The sequence below is a fragment of the Girardinichthys multiradiatus genome, chromosome 13, assembly GCF_021462225.1.
Source record: "Girardinichthys multiradiatus isolate DD_20200921_A chromosome 13, DD_fGirMul_XY1, whole genome shotgun sequence".
Lineage (NCBI taxonomy): Eukaryota > Metazoa > Chordata > Actinopteri > Cyprinodontiformes > Goodeidae > Girardinichthys > Girardinichthys multiradiatus.
The window spans coordinates 27,815,718-27,828,673 of NC_061806.1; the positions used below are offsets into that span (position 1 = coordinate 27,815,718).

Here is a 12,956-nt window from a genome sequence, read left to right on the forward strand (position 1 = left end):
CTTCAGCTTCTTGGCAGCCTCCCTCAACTTTTATTTATGAATATAAGTCTTCTTTCAGTATTTTTGCACCCTTTTCTTGACTAATGTCTTTGTATGATGCATTTGGATCCTTTGTAACATCATTATAAACTGCAGCTTCTCCTTAAAATATTTGCTTGTTTGTAATTTTTTATATCCCCAAAAGCTCCAGTGCCTGATTCACTTATGCATATGTTACAAAATGAAGTTCTCTGTTGTATTTATGCTTAATATACAGTCACCAGCCACTTTTTTGGGGTGCACCTTGCCAGTTCTGGGTGGACCTCTCTTTACCGTTAAAATGACCTGATCATTTGTGGCATAGATCCAAGAAGGTTTGCCCATCCTGACATGATAGCATTGGGGAGTTGCTGCAAACTGTTCGTCACTGTTCTCTAATTCCACTGCATCCCAAAAGTGCTTTCTAAGATTGAGATTTGGTGTCTGTTGAGGTCATTAGCGTGCAGTGAATTAATTGTCATGTTCAAGAAACCAGTGTGAGATTAAAGTAACTGTCAGAAGATGGGCATGTATAAAGAGAAGAATACAATCAGCAGCAATACTCAGGTAGAAGACAAGAAGAGCTAGCAAACAGCATTCAATGCATCTCCAGTAAATTTTCAGATAATATTTTGAAATCTGGTGATTATCCTGTTTCTTGGGTATTTTTAAAGGCTTTCTGTGGAGCCAAATGGTTCAGTTCTGCTCCGTTAGCTACTGAGCCAGTGGATGACTTGAAGGTCAAGTTCCTGGCCCAGAGGCACTTCAGCAGCAGCTGAGAGAGCAAAGACCTCAGTCACATCCTCCATTTTACAAGAAAATCCACATGCTTTAGCCGCTGCGGCCTTTCATTTCCCCTCTCGTGGGGCCACTGAAGCCTTACTAACATGAAAATATTACACGCTTCAGGAACATAATACTACCACAGGGCAGCGATGGCCTTTAGGCTAGAGAAGCAGTTTGGTTTTGGGTCCATTGTCTAACTTTTTTCAGTGCTGACATACCCTTGAGCAAGGCCATTTAACCCTCTACCTGCTCCTATATTTGTGGCTGTGTCTGCTTTGGGTGTGTATGCGCATTCTTATTTGCTTCCTGCCTCAGTCCATGCTCTTTTCCCATGAATAGGCTAAATGCAGAGGTCAAATTTATGTTTGTATAAAACACCTTTGCAAAAGGCTAATAATTATCTAGCAAATTTCCCAAACATTTTAAAGAACTTATACTTAAACTTAAAGAACTCTGTGTACCTCTTTGCAATTATTGCATATGTTCTATCACATTTAGTCACTGAGTCACTTTCATCTAGGAGATGGACAACAAAACATCCTGCAAGAATCATTAAGTATTAAATCTTTGTAATAAACCAAGAATTATTGGAACAGAGAAATATGAGCAAAGTAAATGGAAATGAAATATTTAGCAGTAGATGTTAGAAAGAAAGGTAATGTGGGGAAGAGATGAGCTGCCATGAAGCTTGAAAATGGAAACTTTCTCTCATCTATCTATGTTATTGTTGTAGAGATTTTTCCACATAGCTAAAGGTGACACAACATTTCTTGGGCAGTTTCACCATCTTCAAAGCACAAATATGTTCACTTTAGATGTAGCCTAAGGAATAGAAAGACCAGACACAGCTGCTGTTAGAAAAAATAAGCCACAAACAAAGACCAGGCTGGAATGCGGTTTTAAATCTTCTAATTTTGCTTACAGTGCATTAAAAACATATTTGTAGACTTAATAGTGTTTCACTTCAAGCAGGACCACCACCCAAAATATACACACAGAGCTACAAACGAGTGGTTTAGATCACAGCATATTCATGTGTTATAATGGCCTAATCAAAGTCTAGACATAAATTTTATTGGGAGCTGCAGGCTCTCCATGCAACCTGACAGGGCTTGAGCTTTTTTTGCAAAACAATTAGGCAAAAACTTAGTTTCTATTTGTGTAAAGCTGTTGTAGACATGCCCCAAAATGGCAAAGAGTATCACTGACACCTGTTGTGGATGAGTTTGTTTCTTGTTGTGATCAGTCATTTTTAAAGATAAATACCATGAAAACTAAGGAAACTTTGAGGAGCCATCGCCCCATTCGGCACCAAGAGTTGTAAATGGTGCTGCCATTGAACAGTTGGGTAGTTCTAAGTATTTGGGGGTTGTTTTTGAAAACTGTCTGTCTTTTGAGTCACATTTTGCTCCTACAAAAAAAGTCCAACAACGGCTGTACTTTTTAAGGACATTGAGAGTTTTTAATCTGAATTGATGACCTTTTTTCTAAAAGTTGTATTGAACCTGTTTTAACGTTTTGTATTGCTGCTTGGTATGGACTCTGATACATAAAACCAGACTTAATAACCTGGTTAAAGTGGCTGGTAAGATTTCAAGGAGGTCTCAGGCAGGTGCTGAGGAAGGCAGCCTCTGTCATGTTATGTTCACACTATCCTCTCTCTCGAGATTTTAAGCTGCTTCACTCAGGTTGTTGGTATAAAGTGCCTGCAGTGAAGACCAAGAGACAGAGTCCCTTTTATACCAGCTGCGGTTGTCAAGCTGAAAAACATAAAACTATACATGTTGCCAATACTATTGCACTTTATTGATGTTGCCAGATAAAACTTCTGTTTTTGGTGACTTTTTTAATACAATGTATGTTGTTGTATGAGTAGAATTAATTTCCCATTGGGGACAGTAACGTTACCATTGAACTATTGAAAAGATCTGAGGATGTTATTACATTAAAAGACGGTTCTACAAAGTTTCGGGCTGAAACAAATGTCCACCACACTTTTCTGATTTTTATATTCAAAATATTTGGAAAGAAAAACAACTACTGGAATGTGTATATTGCTTGGAAAAGGCAAGAAAACATGCCATTTAATTAAGGTCAATGTCTTTTCATCTTCATACATTAGAAGAATGTGCACAAGAAAATAGCTGTTTGCCAAAACTTGCTCATATTTACACTCCAGACAATGTTGAAAAGAAAAAATTAAAACAGCTGGAACTGTGACGAATAAAGCTGGAGGAGGTGCCAAGTTTATGTTTCTTCAATGTACAGCAAGGATGACGGTAAGGAAGGTAAAGACAAAAAAAATGCAGAGTTCACACCCTCCACTTCTGCTACCTGTGTGACCCCTTCTCTTTTCCAATGGTTATGGTCATTCTGACAGAGAGAGGAATCCTAATCGTTGTGGTTTTTAGTATAACAATGGCCACCAGTGGGCTCTAGATGGACAAACTGTCTACTTTTAAGGCTAGGCTTAAAACGTTTCTTTTTGATAAAGCTTATAGTTCGAGTGGCTTAGGTTATCCTGAGCTATCTCTGTAGTTATGCTGCTATAGGCTTAGGCTGCTGGAGGACATAATGACCACTTTCACCCTCTTCGCTACATTCTCACACTACTCTCCAATTTTGCATTATTTGCTGTTATTTCAGCTTTTAACTTTGTTCTCTCTCTATTCTCTTCCTAGAAGCTACACCTGGCCTGACTCTGTGTCTACCTGTGACACCTTTCTGGAGAGGAGAATCGTCCGAGCTTCTGCTGGCAACAACTTAATGCTCACCCTCTACCGATGATCCACATAGCCCTGTCTTTTAGTGTTTAGTCTCTCTCCAAGACATGGCAATTGACTGAGCTTTTACTGTGACTAACTCTATGTGCTCTCTTTCAGACTTTAACCTTGAAAACTGGCTCAGAGTTCATCTGTCTTTTCTTTCTAGGTGAAATGACTAAAGGAGCTACATCCATTAACATTTACTTTTCCTTCCCATAGAAAGTACTCCTGGATCAGTGCTTCTTTGTTCTTTTTGTGTCTCTGCTCTGTTCTCTCTAACCCCCAGTCGGTCGTGGCAGATGGCCGCTCACACTGAGCCTGGTTCTGCTGGAGGTTTCTTCCTGTTAAAAGGGAGTTTTTCCTCTCCACTGTCGCTATATGCATGCTCAGTATGAGGGATTGCTGCAAAGTCAACGCCAGTGACTGTCCACTATCTCTACATGCTCATCCAGGAGGAGTGAATGCTACAAGTCACTGACTCAATGCAATCTGCTGGGTTTCCTTAGACAGTAAAACGTTTTATCCAATTTGAATAAATAACTGAATCTGACTGCACTGTTCAATGATTAGGATTAATTGGAATGTATGTACCTGACTTTTGTGAAGTGCCTTGAGACAACATGTATTGTGAATTGACGCTATATAAATAAACTGAATTGAATTGAATTAGAACAGCAACAAAAGAGTGGGTTCATTTTCATTTGGGTTCATTGGGTTCATTTGTTCTTCATAGAAATAAATTACTTTACGGGTTTTTTTCACATCTTTAACAATAATACATCATTGGCCTTCATTTTACTTTTTGTAGATTCTGAAGTTCCTTTGGGACTCCTCTTTAATAGCTGTGTGTAGCTCTTTGAACTCCACCTCCTCATAAAGATCAATTTCACTACAAAAAAGGTGACGCTTCAGGCTCTGCTGCTTTTGTTTTTTTTTTAAATATCAGCTTATATATGTGCAGATAGCTTTTTCTCTTCAAAATGGAATTACATGTTCTGCATGCATGCGTGTGTGTGTGAGTATGTTTCTGAAATGAGAAAAGGGTCATCCGCCGTGCTTATGTTGGCCATCCTTCTCCCCACAGACTCCTAACAAACACACATCCGGTGACTCTCCCACACTCAAACACCCTCTGTCAGTGTGGCCTTTTCCCGCTCACCACACTGGTTGCAGACAGCAACGTGCCCCGGGCTGATAAACTTTATCAACCGACACACCTGAGCGTGCCCACAATCACGCACGCTCGCTCGGATTCACACGGGCATATTGGTTTCTTTGCTCTTTCCTGACTCGAGCTTCTACTGTGCATGCATGCGCGTGTGTCTGCACACGAGTTAGTGTGGAAACCGTGTAAATGGCATTAAAGGGGCCGGAGGAGACAACAATACACCCCTGGCTTGAGTACACGACACACATCATTGCACACACAACACATGATCTCAAACATTCAGGAAGCACATAAAGGTGTGGGGCCCACACACACAAGAAGGCAAGTTGAATAACATTTATATGCTTCTTCATTGCTTGTTTTTATCACTGTGATTTTAATTGCAAATATATAGATGCAGGTGCTCACTCTATCTCTTCTTTAATTTAAAAATGCCTGAATGTATGTGTAAAACCTCAGTTTTGCTGTAAGACAAATTTTGAAAAACTGGGATTGGAAGTTTTTGCTGTTGGGTTATTTAAATCAGCACTGAAAACATTTTTGTTTACTAAAGCTTTTGATCGTATTAATCTTTTTGCCTTTTCCTTGATGTAAAGCACTTTGGATTGCCTTGTTTATGAATGGAATGAAATAAATAAACTTGCCTTGACTTTCATTAGCAACATTAACTAATTTAGATCAGGCCTATTCCAAAATCTGTATATTTGTCAAATCTGGGCTGGATTATCCAAGTCTAAACACAGACACTTTGAACCACAATTTATCATCACTATTACCTTTATTTTGTTTGAAAATATAAAAATAGGGGTTTTAATGGTTTGTCCACCAATTTCAATCAAAACTCAGACCTGAATGAGTGTACGTTTATCTGTGGATTCTCTCGATAACTAAAAACCAGAATGGTTACTGTATCTGGATAAAAAACACAGTTGAGATTTGGAAATTTAAGGAGAAAGGATGCAAATTTACACATAAATTAACATAAGGGATCTTTATTTTTCAGAAATCCAGATTTTGTTCCTGTTAAGTAATGAATAAACAATAAAGTCTAGAAATTCAGCTTTTTATTTCTAAACTTAAATTTAATTTAACACTTAAAATACTGTGTAGGACGCCTGATGATTACGGATCAGATTTTTCACAAAAATCAGACTACCTGGATAATTTCTTTAACATATAGTGAATATAGTTTGTTGTTGAGCAGGTAAAAATAATAGGCATCATATTAAAATAACTTTTTTGCATTATTAATAAATGTTAATGTTGTCATTGTGGCTTATTTTTACAAAAGAACAATGAAAGCAAATAACTCAGTGGGAGGCATAACAAGTAAAATGTCAGGTGGTCCTGACCTCAACCCCATTGAACACTCATGGGATGAGGTTTGGCGGGATGTTCTTGACAGATTAACCAACACAACAACACTGGCTGAGTTGCAAAATGTATCTCTTCGCAAAACATCTAGGTCCAACAGCTAACATATTCTCTTAAAAAAAGGATTAAGAAATTAACAGTAATCTTTTGAAATTCTTATTTATTCATTTAAATTTGGACAATTTGGAGTATTCTATAAACTGAATGAAATTCCATAATATTTGTTTAATTACTAGTTGCAAACAGCAAAAGAGACAAGAAACATCGCCCCAAAAATTATATTTTTGAAAGGTCAGTCAGTCATTTTCTATACCACTTCTTCCATAGTGGGTTGTGGGGAAGCTGGTGCCTATCTCCAGCAGTCTGTGGGCAGGACCGGTCGCCAGTCCATCGCAGGGCAACACACAAACAACCAAGCATGCAAAGGGAGAACATGCAAACTCCATACAGAAAGACCCCCAGCTGGGAATCAAACCCAGGACCTTCGTGCTGCAAGGTAACAGTGCTACCAACTGCATCACCGTGCAGCCAATACAGAATTGTTTTAAACATATTAGGCCTTAATGTTCTCAGCAATCAGAATAAACACTAAAAGTTTTGGTGAAACAAAAAAAATTTAATTAGTAAAACTCGCTAACTTTAGTTTTAGTTTAACACGTTGTGATGATGAATCCCAATCGTTCAGCTTTTGTCACTCTGTCACGTTCCCTGTCAGTCACTCTGTCACTGTCAGCTGGTTAGCTGGCTCTGCATGAAGGGAAATCCAGCATCAATCAGGCTCTGTCAGCAGGAGCTCGAGCCATTACGTTAAAAGATTATGATATCAGAGGCTGGTGGCCTGTGGGCTAGTAGGCCGAGACACAAATCAATGTTGAATTTTTTAGAAGTACTCTATTAACATCTCCTGCTGCTCATCCAGCTGCATGAGCAAATATTTGCATTCATAAGTCAATTTTTTCAAGATCTGATGGACATGCATGCTTCAAGAACATCAAGAACATCAAGGATCTTGATGTTTTATACTTTTCCAAGAGTTGCATGCCTTTTTAGCAATTTTACAAAGTATGAATAAAAAGGATTATGAATATGTATGTATGTATGTATGTATGGATGGATGGATGGATGGATGGATGGATGGATGGATGGATGGATTATTTCAAAAATGACATAGAGAATAAGGGTTGGAAAACAAATATTTTCAACACTCCACATTTTTATCCAGATCTGGAAAACATCTGGAAAATCCAGATTTTCCAGACTTCTATGAACGGCGTAGGAACTCTGTCATGGTTTCTCAACAGATCAAATGCAAACACAGTGTTTCAACGCAATAAAAGTGTGTACGGTAATACGATTTTAAATATGGGTGATCTTAAAAAAACAGAGGTTTAGATTGCCTTTATTTCAGATTTGTGGCGAACAAAGGAGCCACCATGATGCCAGTTTGGAATCTAGTACAGTCAAAAAAAAACAACTAACAAAGAAAACTCATGCATGTTTGCACACAAACATTTCCATACATGCACCCATCAACCCCCCACCTTTCTGCTTTAGCTGCAGTTCCACAGTGACCCTGACTGGTAAATAACCAGAAGTGCATCCTTGACAGCGGTGTGTGTCTGAATGCTCCTGCATGTGTGCGTTGTAATTACTATAGAAGATAAATCTTGTTAATGAAACAGACGGAAGGAAGAGAACTCCAGAGAGGGGAAGGCGGAAGACGGGGGAAGAATGAAGGAGGGGAGGAGAGGAAAGCAGCAGAGAAAACAAGAATAAAAGAGAAGACTATAAAAGACATAGAAGACAAACAAAATAAAGGAACAGAGGCACAGCTCTGAGGGGAATAAAATGAGGTGTAAAAAGTTGACAATCATGTTCCCCTTTTGCTGCACCAGAAATCAGTGCAGAGAGAAAGCGATAGTGAGAGAATAAAGACGAGAACGACAGGTTGAGAGAAAAATTGAAGGAGAATGAGCACAAACACTGAGGGAAAGAAAAGACAAATAGGCTAAAAAAACAAAGCCTGGAGAAGTCACATTTTCTTAAGAAAATTTGCCTGAGTGCGCCTGCCAAGTTTAAAGTGTCAGAGTGGACCTGCTCATGAATATTAATACAAACTGAATGGAGTAGACAGCTATTGGAAGGACACTGAGCGAGTGTATAAAATCTGCAAGACATGAAAGGTAGGACAACCTGGGAGGAGCAGAAAAATGATTCTGCAAGTGGTTTGGAGTTTGGAGAGCAAAAGGGAGCATGAATGGACAAAAGAGGGGTTCATGAAAACCTTGTTTCATGGAGGTGAAGAGTTTAACAATGATGAACCCAAATAAGATGTCATTGCCACATTTTAATATGTAATTTTAGAGTTCCATGAAAAAGTATTCAAAAGTATTTATGTGACACATGTGTACCACCCGCCTCCCTGCTGAAGAAAAGGTATCCCCTCAGCCTGATGGTGCCAACAGCATCATCGTGGGGTTGGTGTGTTCAGGAGGATGTTCAATGTCAGTTTTCCTCGATCCATTTTTTTTTTATGTTGTCCAAAAGTACTCTAGGGTCTTAGGCCAAGTCCAAAAGTCACAACAGAAGTGACCTGCAGCGAAGGTGATGGTATCTGTGACCCATCACAATCTGTGACTGCAGAGAGCGATAGTGTGCATTTCTCTGCATATACGCCTTGAAGACAAGCGAGAAGAAGAGCGTTTACGTAAACTGCATAAGCACTGATACATCTGAGATTGTAACCTTCACGGCTTCTCTAAACATTTGATTACCATCGCATTAACTGTGAAATTGTTATTTTTTGTATTTGAAGCTGAACACTGTCTGACGAACCATCGCACTGAATATGACAGATTCTCCCACATGAGCCGTGGATCAATGCACCTCCTCCAGAGTTACCATTATTAGGTGGATGACCATGTCTTGGAAGATTAACCGTTGTGACATCCTTTTTCCAGCGTCAGATGATGGATTTAACCGTGCTCTGTGAGATGGGATATTCTTTTATAACCTAACTCTACTTTAAACATGTCCACAACTTTCTCTCTGAACTGTTGGCTGTGATCTTTGGTCTTTATTAAGATGTTTCTTCAATACTCTTATCTAACAAATCTATTTGTAGACATCATATTTAAGCACTACATGGTTTATCACATAAAATCTAAATAAAATGCAAAGATTTGGGTCATGACGTGACAAATCTGAAAAAGGTCAAGGGGTGTAAATACTTTTGTATGCACTACACCTCCTAATATTAATATTTACTGTACATCTTACATGATTGCTTTGGCAGTTCAAACACCACCTAACTAAGGGGTAAGGACACCAAAATGAAACATTACTCATTAGCTTTCAACCTATAAAGTAAGTGTCAGGGATGAGGTTTGCAAAGACTGCTTATAAATCAATTAAACGCGAACATAATGAAGCACAAGCTGCCTAAAACCAGGCAAAAAGCAGGAAAATCTTTCTAGACGGGATTATATGAAATGCAGATTGAATGTTCACAGTAATATAATAAATAAATAAGAATGAAATTCTGCTATTACTTAAGGTTTTTCCAGTCTTGCCATCCTACAAACTCTTGCACCATAAGCGTCATTGCTGAAAACTATCAACCCAGTCACTACAATAATTATCTGCTTAAATAGTTGCTGATTTGCAGCCCCTAGGAGGTTTTCTTTCTGCATTGCCCAGTATTTAGCTCAATCCATCTTCATATAGACTGTTACTAGCTTCACTGTCCCTGCACTGGTGTTTTGATCATTTATCTTGGGTGATGAGCTCCAAGTCTTTGAGGTTGGAAGACCTACTTGACATCACCCTAATCTATAACTCCCTTCACAGATTGTCTATTGGATTCAAATTGGGAGTCTGGCCGGGCCAGTCCAAAGTGCTATTATTACCTCCAGTCAGAGGAAATATCTTGGTCAAATTAAAAGATTCTTTTAAATGCTAAATCTGCCGTGGGTATTAATAAGTGTTCATCTAGCTATATATTTTGTTAAACATTTTAAATACAAGCATTTGCTCGCATAGTCTGGCTATGTAATCAATGTGCTTCAATACCTTAAAAAGCTGGACTTCCCTCTGAAATAGACAGAAAGGAATTGCAGGGAAAGAATTAGTAGCCTGCTTTTCATACTGAATTTATAATTTAAATAAAAGGCTCTACATTAACACAAGATATTTTTGTAAACTCTTGCTCTTATTTGGAGTTGAAGCAGACAATTTGGCCACTGTATGACCTCAAATGTTGGATATCCACATGCTAAATTTCTTAGATGGTTGCTTTTATGAAACAGCAGTCTAGTTTGCATGTTCTCCCCATGCATGCGTGGGTTCTCTCCGGGTACTCCAGCTTCCTCCCGCAGTCCAAAAACATGTCTGTCAGGATAATTGGTCTCTCTAAATTACCCTTAGGTGTGAATGGCTGTAACCCCCCTCTCGCCCATAGACTGGAAGAAGCAGATATAGAAAATGGATGGATGGATGGATGGATGGATGGATGGATGGATGGATGGATGAAATAGCAGGCTTTTGTGAAGTTATTTAGTTATTTAGTCTTTCCTTTATATTTTCTTTCCAAGAAGTCAGTCTTTCTTGCAATTTTTCAAAGTGGATCTTTAGGCTACGTGGCCTATCTACTTGCAATTTTCTTGGGATTTTCTCAAGGGCACAAATCATTTAACCTGGAGCATGTGCCCCAGTAAAATAGGTATGGCATTGTCTATGGCATCAAGGAACATCCATTTTTTTCTTGAGATAATATCTATAGCAAATGAGATAACAAAATAAAACTAGCTTGGTTACCTCTAGATAAAAAACAGTTACTTTGTATTCTCAATAAAAATTAGATTTATATTAGCATGTACGGCCTTTCCCTGCCTCCGTACTGTTGTTCTGGTGTTAACCTCAACTTGTCCAACATAGCTTAAGGCTGCACAGGCAAAGAGATTCAGTTACACAGGAAAGCAATGCAACATTAAAGATAGAGAAGAAAACGTGTAATCCAATGGTAATTAACTGTCTACTATTGTCTAAAACCAGTTTCTTTATCTCATGTGCAGTTGCCCTGCAAAGATATGGTGTGATGTGGTTTTGAGGTTATGTTTTCGCAGAAACCTAAAGGTAGGGGTAAAAAAAACAAGAGATCAAGGGTAAATATACCTTCAAAGACAAAAACAAATAAAAATCAGGGCAGAAAGATTTAAAGTTGACTGACTCATCACTATCTATACAGTCATGCATGTGTGCAAAAGACATGCACACACATAAAAAAAAGTACTTTCACAAGTGTGAGTGCATCTATATGTGTGTACGCAGGGGTAAAATTGAACTGTCATGGCCAGAATGGGGACTTTGATCATTTTAAGTTCACAGGAGAGAAGAGCAGAAGACTGTAGATAAGACAGGTGAAAAGAAAAGGAAAGGAGATGAGAGAGAAGAGAAGAGAGGACAGAAAAGAGAAATGATAAAAAAGTAAAAGCAAAAAGGGATGGTAAAAAGAAGGAAATGGAAAATAAAAAAAGCAAACCACAACAGAAAGTTGAAATCGGTGAGAAATGGAGATAAGAAAAGGGTGAGAAAGGCAATAAAAGAGGTGAGTTAAACGAGAAAGTAAAGACTTGATGACATGCAAGGAAAGGGCAGAAGAGCACAAAATGAAAATAAAAAAGGGAGAAAAGAAGAGGCAAACAAAACTGGAAATGCAGGGCAAATAAGGAAAGCAAAAGACAAAGATGAGTGAGAATAACACAGAAAGGAGAAAAATGAAGAAAATGGAAAGAAAGGTGAACTAAGTATAATTCACAGTTCAGTACAAAGAAAAGCTAAGTATGTCAAAGCACAAAAGACAGAGGAAGGCAGGTTAATGAAACGAAAAATAATAAAACCGGAAATGGAAAAAGGAAAAGAAAAGGAAAATCCAACAAAAGGAAAAAGAGGAAACCGAAGACGAGGGAGGGAAGGAAGAAATGGGGAGAAGCTGGAGCTGTGTCAAAAGAATGATAGAGGGAATGGATAAGGGATGAAAGCCTGTTTCACTGAGTGACGAGGATGTATTCATATCACACGCTACTTACCCAGGATTCATAGCGTGAGATGAGTTCCCAGCATCCCTTTCATCTCCACAACATGCAGCAGTGGTCCATCAGAAAAGAGCCTGAGGAGATACTCAGACATGGACAGTTACATATGAACTCACAAAAACACACACACACACACACACACACACATACACGTGACTGAATTTAGACACACATAACCATCTTTCTTTTTCTCCTTTACCACACACACTAACAAAATGCACACACACTTAATTTAACTTCAACTTCTCCTACAGTTAACTTAACTTAGTGACTATGCTCATACAAAAACACACACGCATGCAAACAACCACTACAAAGTGATTGGCTGCCTAGACGTATCCATGGTGATCACAGAAGCCACTCGTTGCTGTGGTGTTTGATCTCTCGGTTGCCACGGTTGTCTGAACAGTCTGTCAGAGTCATGCAGGAGCGGAAGAGGACAAAAGTGCAAATGTTTGTGGGAATTCGTCCAAATGTTGGTGAAATTTTATAAAAACAGTTTTGGGAAATGCCTCCGTCCTTAAAAGAAAAGCTCTGTCATAATTGTACGGACAGATTTGATCCACATGCATTAAGCATTCAGGAAAAGAAGCACTGAAAAAGAAAGGCTTTACCTGGGAAACATAAAATATGGGGTGAACACGCAGACTAGAAGGCAAACGAAGACGAAGGGCAGAAGGACTGATAACGAACTCAGTGACATAGGGACCAATAAAACGGGGGGACAGTTTCTTAGAGACTGCTTTTAGAGGT

General features: G+C 38.7%; 1 long non-coding RNA gene across 1 annotated transcript in view; it reads right to left on the minus strand.

Moving 5' to 3' along the window:
- Positions 1 to 12,456, minus strand: part of LOC124879644 — a 50,498-nt gene extending 38,042 nt beyond the window's left edge. The window contains exon 1 of the long non-coding RNA XR_007041071.1: positions 12,198 to 12,456. This is a non-coding gene — a long non-coding RNA (uncharacterized LOC124879644). The remainder of the gene's footprint in view (positions 1 to 12,197) is intronic.
- Between the last annotated feature and the right edge of the window lie 500 nt (positions 12,457 to 12,956).